The following is a 13512-nucleotide window of genomic DNA, read 5'->3' on the forward strand; positions in this document are numbered from 1 at the left end:
CTGGGAGGGATCTTTGCTGAGCCCCCGCATCTTCAGTCAAACTTCATGCTACTTTTCAACTTCTGTTAGTTACGCCCAAGAATTGAGCGGTGATCCTGCCACATCTCATCAGGTTAACGCAGTCGTGCTGGTACACTTGGGGTATGTCGATACTTTGAGGATTCCCAGCTTGAGGAGACATACCTGTGCTAGCTTGTCATTGAACTAGTGTGCTAAAAATAGAGTGTAGCTGTGGAAGTGCAAGCAACAGGAGAGGCTAGTCACCCTGCGTATGCATGTAGTGACTCTGATGGGCATGTACTCAGGGCAGCTAATACATCCGGCCCTGATGCTGCCGTTGATCTGTTCTATTTCCAGCATGTAGCTCGATGAGAGTTAGCATGGGTATGTCTCCTCAAGCTGAGACTCACATCCCCAGCTCTGAGTGTAGACATACCCGGAGCGGCTGCAAAAAGAAGTGGTGGTGGTGATGATTCAATAGGTGGCACTCTTCCTTTTCAGTTAGCACTGACCCCTCCCCGTTTCCCCCAAATACGGTGCTGAAGATGATATTGTGATGATGTAGATAGTTTTTTGATGGCTTACAGAATAAAGATCCCAAACACAAGCAGTTAAAGATGTGTAGCATTATTTCCAGGAAGAGGTCCACTTCTGGCCTCCAATGTTGGAGGTAAAAAAAAATTAATCAGAAAGGGTTCAGAGAAGAGAAGCAAGAACAAAGTGAGGTTTGGAAAACCTGAACAACAGTGAGAAACTGTCTCACTCTATTTACTTTGTTCAAGAGAAGTTAAAGAGGTGACTTGATCATGGTTTTCCAGTACCTACAGAAAGAGATTTCTGGTAGTAGATGGCTCATTAGAAAAAGGCATAATGAGATCCAATGGGTGGAAACTGAATCTAGACAAATTCAGACTAGAATTAAGGCACATGTTGAGGGTAATTAACCGTTAGAACAACATACCCAGGGATGTGATGGATTCTCTGTCAGTTATGTCTTTATATCAAGACTGGATATCTTTCTAGAAGATATGCTATAGCTCAAACAGAAGTTGTGTGTGATGCAGAAGTTACTGGGGAGGTTCTATGGCCTGTGTACAAAGGAGGTCAGACTAGATGATCAGAATGGTGCCTCCTGGCCTTTAAAAAAAACAAACCAAAAAACCAAAACCCTCTGAATAACTCCAGTACCTTTGTCCAAATTCCAACCAAGGCAATTATATTCAAATTACCTACATTCCCTGTATGGTTTCAGTATTGTTCCTCTTCTATCCTTTCATGTAGCATTGGGTAGTAGCGCTGTGCACTGTTAAACCACCGTCATGGTTCACTGCAGAGGTGGATGCAATTCCTTAGTGGCTGACGTTAGCCTAATGTGTTTTTTGTATACCAGTCCATTTGTTAACCAGTCTGCTGTGGGATAAAAGGCAAACAATACCGACAGTGCCAATGTAATGCTTGGTGGCCAAGGTGAGCTAGTGGGCAGTCCAGAGCAGTAGTCAAGTGTATGCAGCTGATCAGTGTCAGAGGCAGTGTTGGGCAATGGTCATAGTTCTCAGAGGGGTCCGCAGCTGAAAGATCCAATCCAAGGGGCTGGCTCAGCGAGGTGAGATCGGGCAAGGCAACAAAGCAGGGCAGTCTGGAGGCAGCAATCAGCAGGCACTGGTGTGTTGCTCAGACAGCTTCCTCTCCCTGGTGGGGGTTTTATATAGTCCCGGTACCCAATGAGTGTGCTGTATGTCCCTCCAGTTAGGGGCCTTGGATGTGGTAGCTATGAGTCTGTAGTCTTTTAACAGTAAGGCTGTTGGTCAGGGACAACAGTTCAATGCAGCAGCAAAGGATGTCACCTAGAGAGCCGGTGGGCCTGGGATCAAACACCCAGTGTCACAACACTCAAAAAAACATAAGATTTTTAAATTAACTTTGGTTTCCTTTCCCCCCCCCCCCGCCCCCATTCTTTGAGCCCTTAAGTTTTCAAGCATTTCTCTGCAACAATATGTGCTAGAAAGGTACTTTTTAGCTGAGATTCTCACATAATCTGACTTTAGGAATTGGAGGTTTAAGAGAAATGTCAGCTACTGAGAGAGTCACAATAAAATCACAAGGGTTTGTAACATTTGTAACATCAGCATCTGTTTCAGTTTAAAGACCAGCATAGGAGAAAAATATTAAAAAGGGTTAAGAAGAGGAGGTGTGAACTGAGAGCCATTTAGAAGCCAATAACTCACTTTCACTCACAAATTCTTCCCAGCTGAAATGCCCCACCTGTATTGGAGGCTGTTGGGTCTGAGAAGCAATGGAACCAGCACAAGTTGCTGCTTAGAAGCAGCCTCATGATGTCGAGAATATTTATTTTTAATTTTAAAAGGGGAGCTCACAAAAGCTGCTCTGGGGGATGGGTCTGGAGAACTCGAAGGGCTCTGGGGTATTTGAAGTGGGGTGAGTTTGAGCCCAGGCTGTTTTTTGGGGGAAAACAAACCAGCAGGCAGGGAGAGCTGATAGCAACTTTCCCCCCAAAAGCGCAGCTGCGAGCAGGCCAAACAGGCAGTGCAGAAACGGCTGGTGGAGTCTGGAGGGAGGCTGCTCAGCACTGGAGGAGAGATGGAGAGGCCAATAACAAGCAGAGCAGCAATCAGCACCAGAAAAGAAGAGACGCAGTAAGTGGGGAGCCAGTGGATAGGGACCGTGGTGGCTGAGCTGCATCATGAGAGAGACACGCTTTCAGCTCTATTCCTGGTAACAGTTTAGTTCAAGGAAGACGGGAAAGACAGGTGGTATGAACAGTAGGGATGGCCACAAAAGGGACAGTGCCGAGAAAGAAGAAAGACAGTGTATAAGGTAAAGAGAGGAGACGTTAAAGGAAGAACAGTACAGTTAAACAAGAGTTTAAATAACTAAAGAGTCTCTAAGAAGTCTAAGAAATTGGTAGAAAAACATTGTTAAAAAACTGTGAGAAAAGTAAAGCAAGAATGAAAAGTGAAGGAAATAAAAAGAGAAACCGTACAAAGGAACAGACTTAAGAAATGAGGAAGTGAGCTGTAGCAAAAGTGAGACAGCATCTTCGAGTATCTGAAGGGAAGTGACAGCAATCAAGAAACAGTCAGAGAGCAAAGGGACTGGAAGCCAGAAAGGAGCACAGGGATAACTGTTCAGTCAGGAAACCAACACATCAAGGAATACATGTCTTTATTTAATCTGGAACTCAAAACAGTAAACAAAGATTGCACAAGAGGATTGCTCAAGATATAACTAAACATCCCAAGAACTTTTCCTTCAAACTTTGGGCTTACAGATGTTGAAAACTGAGAAACTGAAAAGGGAACATGTAACGGTGGGGTTTATGTTCTACTGCACTGTATTATCTAATTCCAAATTCTGTTATTTCATAAATCTAATTTGTTACCTACAGAGTGAGTTTAAGATAATAGTAGTAAATATACAGTCAGTAACAGTAGCAATCTACAGTAGTTTACAGTGTATGTCTAAGCAGTGGTTCCTGCTAAAACTACTAATTCTGATTTGTGTGTGAATATGCCCAATATGCTCACGTAATTGATTTCTACTCAACCCCAACTGATTGAGATAAAACATCATTTGGCCTCTAGATTGCCTCTGCTTCTCCTTATTGCTCTGATTCAGAGCACTCTTTCAGGGGCTTATTTCGGAATGAATGGCTGAATTTGTGCTAAGTGAAATGTTTGCGGGTATGAAGATCACAAACATGTAACCATTCTTCTGGGTACCAAGACTGGGTCAGAGTGGGCTACATAATTGTGTCTGTGTAGTTTGGCAAATTGGGTTTCCCAGTCCTAGCTCAGTTCTACTTTAGACAAGCGCTGCCTTTATTTTTTGGCAGATTGTTCAAGGGGTCTCTCATCCACGTGGCAGCGGAAAGGCATTAAATTATACATAAATCATTTCATTGGAGCCTGGAAAGTGAGAGTGTTGAACCACAAACTCTGTCAGAAGAGCAGCAAAATTAATGCACTGTTTTGAACAATTTTAACATTAATGAGTCCAGTTTAACCACATGCAATGTACAAGATCTTAAACTGGATATTGTGTAACTCACTGGTGGTTTTGTGTAATTTGCATTTGGGCTTTTTCTTTTAAAAGGGAATTGTTTTCTCTTGCAAGGTGCCAAATGCTAGCTCCAGAGACTGAAGTCCTCTCTCCATACAACAGCGTTCAGCACAAGCAGTAGCAATGCACGCTGCCTCATCTTCTCCTACACTCAACCGTAGTCCAGCTCTAGAGGCACTAAGGATGAAGGGGGTAGTTCTGTTTGTGTCCATGAAGTTTTGGATTCTCTTGTGATTGCAAACTCTGGTGTCAGCTATGGTGGTTGTTTCTGTCCACCAAGAAATTGGATTAGTCCTGAATGTAATTAACAACCAAGAGCTCATTAAAAGGCTTGATGTTCTATTACCATTCCCATGAGCTAAATTTTCCATGATTATTGGATGTGTGTCTCACAGCAGTGAAGCCTGCTTGTGGTGACCACCTGGGGACCAGGAAAAATTGGCCACCTAGTAAAGGGGATCTTTACCTAAAGGTCAATTACAATTGTAATGGAAAGCACAAGGGAATACTTTAAATTAGCTGCTCAAAACAAGAAACTGCCTATTAACAGCAGTCCTTAGTGCAGATGTCACATAAAGAAGCAAAGAACACAATTTTATTATAATTGATTAACTCAAATCATAACACTGAAAATATTGCTAGACTATTGTGAGCCTGGAAGCAATGCACTCAAGATTTATGATGAATGTGTCTAGCCCTAAGATACTGAATGATGATGCAAGGAGAAAGAGTGCAGAAAGCATTCCCCCCTCACCAACCCCCGGACACCTGATGCAACCCTGGGGAGTGGGGCAGAGGAAGGTACAATGACACTCCCTCAAGCTCCAGGGCTGTTCCATGATAGCTGTTCTAACCAAAGGGCTGAGAGGTGGAGGGGGTGAGAGGCGAGCAGCACACAAGCAAACACAATGACTTCACACCCCTTCCTCTCCTGGAAGTAGCATGCACGCAGCACAAAATGGCTCCAGCAGCTCTAGCTTAGGCAGCACCCCACTGACATTGCTTTAAGCCACAACTGAGCCCTAAGGCTTTGTATCAGTGTAAAGAGCCAGCAATCTTACTGAACAGACCTTGTACTGCTAGACAGCTACGTAGCATTAACTAAATCTTCGAGAGAGTCATGCCAGGGTATTAGAGTAGAATGTATGGTACTAAAAAGCAACAAGCCCCAGATGGAGACCTGGAGTATGCGCACACCACAAAACAGATCAGTGGTAAATGGATTAAATGAGGATAAAATGAAACTATTCAGAAAAAAAATACAGGACAGATCAACACAGTATGAAGTGTTCCTGAAAGACCATCATTCTTCGTTCTTGGGCTGTATGAACTGAAATGAGTTGTAGTGTCCTAAAATCATATGTAAACTGGTCCAAAGCTACCTCAAACACTAATCCCATTGAAAAGACTGCCAACTCCAACAGCAGCTGAGCATTACATCTCCAAGAAAAGGCAGGGGATTTTGGAAGGCAGTGGGAAAGTATTGACAAAGATACTGTCATGCCATAAATGCAAATAGAATAAGAATTGGCAGAAAATAATATTACAAATGATAGGGAAAAGTTAGTGGCTAAACAGATTTGTGGAAGTGTTTTGTAAGGAGACTACTGGTTTATTATTGGGTGCTTTCCCTCCACACCAGCTGAGCTGGATATTAACAAACAATCTAGCCAGTGAAGGGCAGTTACCTAGTTCAACAGCCAGCCACTAAAGGACAATTAAGGAATCACTAACATACAGGAGAAGGAAAGGATATCCTGAGGTCAGAGAAGACCAGCCACAGCCTCTGGAAAGGGCCAGAGGCTGCAGGAAAGCAAGCATAGCAGGCTGGAGGCAGTAGCCTCGTAGCTGGCTAGGACAGAAAGGTTGGGCAGGAGGCATCCAAGGAGCTGGAGTTGGAAGGCTGAGAACACATGGCATTGTCGGCAGGGGCCAGCTGTAGTTGCAGCTTGAATCGGGAGAGCTGTGGGGAGAGGCCCAATGAAGAGCTACATTTTACCCTTGCACTGGACTGCCCATAGGGGCTAAGTGAGGAACTCCTGGGTTAATCTTTTGTTGTCACCATGAAAGGCACCATGCGAGGGTAATCACACCTCTGAACTTCTGGAAGCCCTAGTAAAGGGATCCTCCATTCTTCATAATGGGCAAGTGCTCATGGGAATATACTATGCATTAGATACCATAGGATAGCGCTCAGTGCTTTGGGTGCCTAAGGGCTTGCTCCTGAGGCTGTGGGCATTGGCACTGGAACAATTTGAATATAAGGGTGCTGAGAGTCACTGAACCAAACTGTAAAACCTGTATATGATGGAAACCACTTCAACCCAGGGGGTGCTGCAGCACCCCCAGCACCCCTAGTTCCAGCACAGATATCTGTGGGTCACAGAGCACATGGCCAGCTATCGGAGACTCACAAAGATACCCTGCAGCCGGGCCGATGACAGTGTTCGTGCCATACCTAGAGCTGCTTGGGTTTGAAAAAGTTACAGAATGTCTCCCCTCCTCAGGCAGACAACGTAAGGTGAACAGCGCCATCTTTCAGCTTTCTCAATGCCTGGCTGCAATCAGCACCTGGATGAAACTGAACCCAGGAAGAATGGAGGCAATGCAGATGGGTAGAGGAGAGTGCTTTGAAGAGCTCACCTTCTCCATAACATCCCCCTCTTTTGAGGGCATCTGCTTTCAGATCATTCAGTCAGACCCCAGCCTTTTGGCCTCCTCGCTGTCACTGGATACTCAGAGCCACAGCTGTGCGTGTGCGCGCGCGCACACACACACACACACACACACAAACTGGAGGCCGTGCTCCATCTGTTGTGCTCAGACCTGGCTGTGGTGAAAGAAGCCACGCACCCTGTAAAAGCTCCAGCTGGTATGAAACAGAAAAGCCTGTCTCCTTAGCAACCCCCGTGGCCATGCACACGCTACCTCTTTGTTCAGTTCTCAGCACTGGCTCCCAACTGAATACAGAGTGCAATTCCAGGCCTCTGTTCTGATATTCAAAGCCTTCCATAGGCTGGACCACTACCTGAGAAACTAACAGTCTCGCCGAAACCCTAACCTCTCCACAATAACTGCATTCCATGGAGACACTGTTGACCCACAGACAGAACCTAGACTCTGGAACTCTCTGCCATGCAGCCATTACTAATCCTGCTCATCCGGCTGAGTTAATTCATATGCAAGGATCGGCAGAGGGCCTGATTCTATTGGTCCTGCTAGTACTGTAGTCATATGTGCACAGTCAGGGGACCATAGTACACGACCCCTGTTATACTAGTGCTCAGCTATCCTCGCTGGCTTATGAACAGTCACATAGTCCAGCAAGTGTTAGGACTGCTATGAAAATACATACTGCCTTAGCAAAATCTTGAGTATTCTGACATAACTATGCTGGTTCTTTACAAGGAGGTCTGAATTGTGGAGGTTTACATAAGAATGGCCATACTGGGTCAGACCAAAGGTCCATCAAGCCCAGTATCCTGTCCTCTGACAGTGGCCAATGGCAGGTGCCTCAAAGGGAATGAACAGAGGTTATCATCAAGTGATCCATCCCCTGTCACCCAATCCCAGCTTCTGGCAAACAGAGGCTAGGAACACCATTCCTGCCCATCCTGGCTAATAGCCATTGATGGACCTATCTTACATGAATCTATCTAGCTCCCTTTTGAACCCTGTTATAGTATTGGCCTTCACAACACCCTCTGGCAAGGAGTTCCAGAAGTTGATGGTGCGTTGTGTGAAAAAATACTTCCTTTTATTTGTTTTAAACCTGCTACCTATTAATTTCATTTGGTGGCCCCTTGATCTTGTATTATGAGAAGGAGTAGATAACACTTCCTTATTTACTTTCTCTATACTACTCATGATTTTATAGACCTCTATCATATCCCCCCTTAGTCACCTCTTTTCCAATCTGAAAAGTCCCAGTCTTATTAATCTCTCCTCATACAGAAGCCGTTCTATACCCCTAATCATTTTTGTTGCCCTTTTCTGAACCTTTTCCAATTTCAATATATCTTTTTTGAGTTGGGGTGACCACATCTGCACGCAGTATTCAAGATGTGGGCATACCACGGATTTATATAGAGGCACTGTGATATTTTCTGTCTTATTATCTATCCCTTTCTTGATGATTCCAAACATTCTGTTTGCTTTTTTGACTGCTGCTGCACATTGAGGGGATGCTTTCAGAGAACTATCCACAATGACTCCAAGATCTCGTTCTTGAGTGGTAAGAGCTAATTTATACCCCATCATTGTATATGTATAGTTAGGATTATATTTTCTAATGTGCATTACTTCACATTTATCAACATTAAATTTCATCTGCCATTTTGTTGCCCAGTCACCCAGTTTTGTGAGATCCTTTTGTAGCTCTTCGTAGTCTGCCTGGAACTTAATTATCTTGAGTAGTTTTGTATTATCTGCAAATTTTCGTGGGCATATTTTCCACCGTGCTCCTGTTTCAATTATTTTCCTTTTGGCACAGCAGTGGCATACATTGGTCAGGAGTTCTCTTGTTTGTTTGAAGCAGATTTACTAAAGATCTATGAAAGGTGCTTCAAGTACTGTTGCCGGAAAGGGGGCTTGTGAAGGAGGTCCTTGTCTAGTTCGTTAGCCAGCAGTTCCCTCCCAGTTCTACAAAATGATCGTCAGGCTGCACTGTTGCTATTCTGGGTTCCCGTGAAAGTGGAATCTCAGCCATTTTGACTTTAAGCAGTTTGGATGGCTCCTGTGTTTGAAGTTGCTGGAACTACATCAAACAGCTGAGTAAAGAATGCTGTGAAAGGATTTAGTCTGCCTGCATATGAGTGTTACTGAGGGGAGAAAAAGCTTTTTCCAGCACCCATTGTGATCTACCCTTTAGAAAGTTTCATTTTACTATCAAAACTATTAGGCTGAGTGTTTTACTTCAGACCAAATTCAGTTCTGTATTGCCCGAGTTACACAAATATCTCTAGCCCACAAAATAAACCATTTGCAAAAAGAAAACACTTTTAATTGAACAGTAAAACCCACTAAGAGACACTATGTGATATGATACTGAAAAAACTCCTTGGATTGGAAATTTAAATTTGAAAATTTATGTTCCAAAATATAAGCAAATCACACCACCTTTTAATTTGGTCAAATTAGACACACATTGGCGCAGTAAATTATCCATCAATGTGTATGAAAAGATTAATGAATGAGGATTTATTCTTAGAGAAAAAAAATCAATTTAATCAAACAGTATTTTACAACTGAAAACTGTTGACAAATTTTCTGATTGGCACTTGTCAATTTAAGCTTGATATATATCCCTTTAGCTTGTTTTTATAAATTTACCAATCAGTTTATCTCCCAATGTAAGCTAAAGTGATATATATCAAGTTTAAACCAAATATTTATGTGTCCACACAACTTTTTACACTGGTTCAACTAAATCAGTTTAAAAATACAACTTTAATGAAACCAGTATATGTTTATGTGTACAGGAGGCCTGCGACTGGACATTTTTCTTCCTCCAAATGAAAATGACTAATGTGGATCCTTTATAACCACAGTACAGAAGGTCTAGAATTTCCTTGACCCCTTATCCAGCACACAGCTTTCCTTCAAGGTTACTGTTGCCAAATGATTTAGTGTGCTAGTTGCCATTGTGCAAGGTTGTTCCTCTTTTTCTCTCTGTATTTGTCTCTCATTCCTCGGTCCCTTTTAAATAACTTGTGGAGAACCTGTATCTTTAAGATGACGAAAAGGAGTAAAATGTAAAAGCTACAGTACACCACACTGTTATATGCAAAATGTCAACATGTGGTTTGCGGTGACTGCTATTTTAGTCTAGAATATATGTATCTATACTGTAAAAATTTGACTTGTGGTCTCATTACTGCGAAGCACAGTTGTTTTTTTAAATGACAACATGCGTTGATACCGACTTTGGGATACATAATTACTATCTCTACCACCCAAATCATCCAACCTTTCTCAGTACATGCACCTAAAAAAATGTCTGGAATTTAAGAGGACCCACTCTTTTTTGTAGACTTGAGCTAAAGTTATGCTCTTGGACTGTATTGGTTCATTTCTCATGGAAGAGAATAGCCTCTAGTTCTGGGTACCTCCCTTTTTGGTGCTCAACTTTAGCATTAACACACAACCAGCTGCCACAATGCTGAACATGATCCATCTAGTTTTACAGTGTTCATTGTCAGAATCATGTCATCTAATTCCATGGTTCACAGATGCGTCCAAACACAGTAACATTGTGCGATGTAGGCAAGCCAGTGGAGACCTAGGGCCTGATTTTCAGAGGTTCTGAGCAGCCACGGCTCTCACTGACTTCAGCTGGATGCCCAGGAACAGGTTCCTGGAAACCTTAATGAGAACAGTTGCAGCCAAGTGGAGAGGGAGGAAGCCAGATGGGAGGGGATCCAGCCAGACTGGAATGGTAGAACAGGAACTCGAGACAACTGTGGTAGATGGCACATTCACTTTGTTTGGAGATGAAGGTGTCAAGGTTCCTTCCCACTCTGAACTCTAGGGTACAGATGTGGGGACCTGCATGAAAGACCCTGAAACTTATTCTTACCAGCTTAGGTTAAAAACTTCCCCAAGGTACAAACTTTGCCTTGTCCTTGAACAGTATGCTGCCACCACCAAGCGTTTTAAACAAAGAACAGGGAAAGGGACCACTTGGAGACGTCTTCCCTCAAAATATCCCCCCAAGACCTACACCCCCTTTCCTGGGGAAGGCTTGATAAGAATCCTCACCAATTGGTGCAGGTGAACACAGACCCAAACCCTTGGATCTTAAGAACAATGAAAAATCAATCAGGTTCTTAAAAGAAGAATTTAATTAAAGAAAAGGTAAAAGAATCACCTCTGTAAAATCAGGATGGTAAATACCTTACAGGGTAATCAGATTCAAAACATAGAGAATCCCTCTGCACAAAACCTTAAGTTACAAAAAGATACAAAAACAGAAATATACATTCCCTCCAGCACAGCTTATTTTACCAGCCATTAAACAAAAGAAAATCTAATGCATTTTCTAGCTAGATTACTTACTAACCTAACAGGGGTTGGAAGGCTTGCATTTCTGATCTGTTCCCAGCAAAAGCATCACACAGACAGACAGAACCCTTTGTCTCCCCCGTTCCGCTCCAGATTTGAAAGTATCTTGTCTCCTCATTGGTCATTTTGGGCCAGGTGCCAGCAAGGTTATCCTCTTCTTAACCCTTTACAGGTGAAAGGGTTTTGCCTCTGGCCAGGAGGGATTTTATAGCACTGTATACAGAAAGGTGGTTACCATTCCCTTTATATTTACGACAGAAGGCTAGAGTGAGATGAGGTAGGCAGGTTGGGTCAAGGTACATTTTTTGAGTGGGGACCCAAGCTTGATTGTATTTGGAAGCAAAGGAGCCAGAGGACAGCCAGGAAATTCAAAATACAAGTGAATATTCCATCTTTCACTGAGACTAGTGGCCATTGTTGCCTCGTGTCTCCCCCAGAGCACACAAAAACAGAGAGTATCAGCCTTGAATGGTCTCTCTTTGTCTTTACCTTCACCTAAATAACTTAGTATGTTGTGCTAACTTAGAATTACATTCTTCTTCTTTTGTAAAAAGTGTGGTTAGTTACTGCTACTAAGGGAGGAAATATACTGCAGCTACGTTGCTTTTGGCTGTGGTGCTGCTCTAGCTTCACTCCATTTTACAAATGAGGTATTGTCTTCTAAACTTACATTTCTAATTAAAGCTAATACAGCCAAGCCCTAATGAATGCAACTTTGATCTATGTAGCACCTCTATGCACTCCCTCTGGCATGCAAACTGCAGTTATACAACAAGGCTCAACTGCTGCTTGAAAGCAAAGGATGTTGGGCCCAGTTTGCTTAGTGCTCTAGACTAAACAAAGTGCTTATTTCAGTGCCAGATTATGAGTTACTGAGATTTACTCACAAATGATTCCAGCTAAGAATGTGTGGCCCACTGCAATGATTAGTCCAGCCATTTTAAAACAAGCCTCATCTTTAACTGATGTTACCGCCCCTAGTGGGATGCCTGGCAATTGGGGATTTGCTGCTGGGTTCATTACCCAGGAAAAAGGAAACAGAGGTGGGAGAAGAGAAAAAGAAAGTTTTAGGGTAGATGAGTAATAAGAAAGAAGGGAGAGAGTGCTGATTAGGTTACAAGAGAGAAGAATAAGATGGTGGGAAGAGATGAGTGATCTGGGAAGACAAGGAAGGAAAGACAGAGATTGAAACAGCACAAAGCAGGGAAAGAAAGATTCAGGGAAATGGACAAAGAAAATGGAGAAAAAGAAGAATCAAGATATGCATTAGAAGGAAACAGCCTGTATTTCCATATATGCTTAGAATTGACTCATTAGCCTTAGGAAGACAGGGTCACCTGCTCTCACCACGGACTATTTAACCAGTTTTCAGGAAGCTTTAAACTATCATAGCTTCAGCTAATCAGGCACATTAAATCCATATTAGGGAGTTGTGAAATACACAGGACAGCAACAGATCAAAAAAGGCAGACAGTTTTTTAAAGAAATCACAAATACTTGCTCAAGAGACCCAAGAGCACAGAGGAGACAGGAGTGTCAGCAGTTAATAATGAAGTAAAAGAAAATACTGACAAAGTTTATGGGCTGATCCCTTTACTCACTAGGAGAGAGAGCAAATGGTCTACTAAAAGACATGAATAGATCTAACAACATTTTTCTTGACAGTATATGAGGAGGACAAGTGTCCTAAGAGACAGCTATATTTATTCTATAATGACATGGAAGGTGTTGCCAAGCAGCCCTTATTTGTTAGATTAATTTGTTAACTTTTTTATTCTGGTTTTCCATAATTTTACATCAATAGTGAAACATACCAACACAAAATTCAGTCCACAAATCACTATAGATGGGGAATAAAAATTCAATTTTAAGAAAAATCATTCAAACATTTACATGCCTAAAAACAAAGTTGCACTTTACAATAAAGGGTAATAATACAGATATAAAAGATCCAGTGAATTACAGGAAGAATAGAATTTAAAAGCAAGTCTTCAGTGGTATCCAAGTGATCCCTTTAACAGGAGTAGCCGATTCAGGCCTGATCTCCACTTAAAAATTAGATCGACCTAGCTATACCACTCAGGGCTATGAAAAATATCATGCCCCAAGAGCTGTAGTTAGGTTGCCCTAACCCCTGGCCTAGACATGGCTAGGTTGATGGAAGAATTCTTCCATCAAACTAGCTACTGCCTCTGAGAGGTGGATTAACTCCATCAATAGAAAAACCCCTTCCATCAAAGTAAGAAGCATCTACACTATGACACTACAGCAGTGCACCAGCAATGCCATCACTGTGTGGCTGTAGCATAGACATGCCTAAAATTGTGCCTGAATGTCTGCTGAGTCACCCTCAGCTCATCTACTAGAATT

General features: G+C 42.6%; 1 long non-coding RNA gene across 1 annotated transcript; it reads left to right on the forward strand.

The window, feature by feature from the left end:
* Positions 1-2569: 2569 nt before the first annotated feature.
* On the forward strand, positions 2570-4425 carry LOC142070881 (uncharacterized). The gene is made up of 2 exons (XR_012666798.1): positions 2570-2654; positions 4135-4425. It is a non-coding gene; the product is annotated as an uncharacterized LOC142070881 (long non-coding RNA).
* The last annotated feature ends 9087 nt before the right edge of the window (positions 4426-13512 follow it).

The sequence above is a fragment of the Caretta caretta genome, chromosome 1 (assembly GCF_965140235.1).
Source record: "Caretta caretta isolate rCarCar2 chromosome 1, rCarCar1.hap1, whole genome shotgun sequence".
Taxonomy (NCBI): Eukaryota; Metazoa; Chordata; order Testudines; family Cheloniidae; genus Caretta; species Caretta caretta.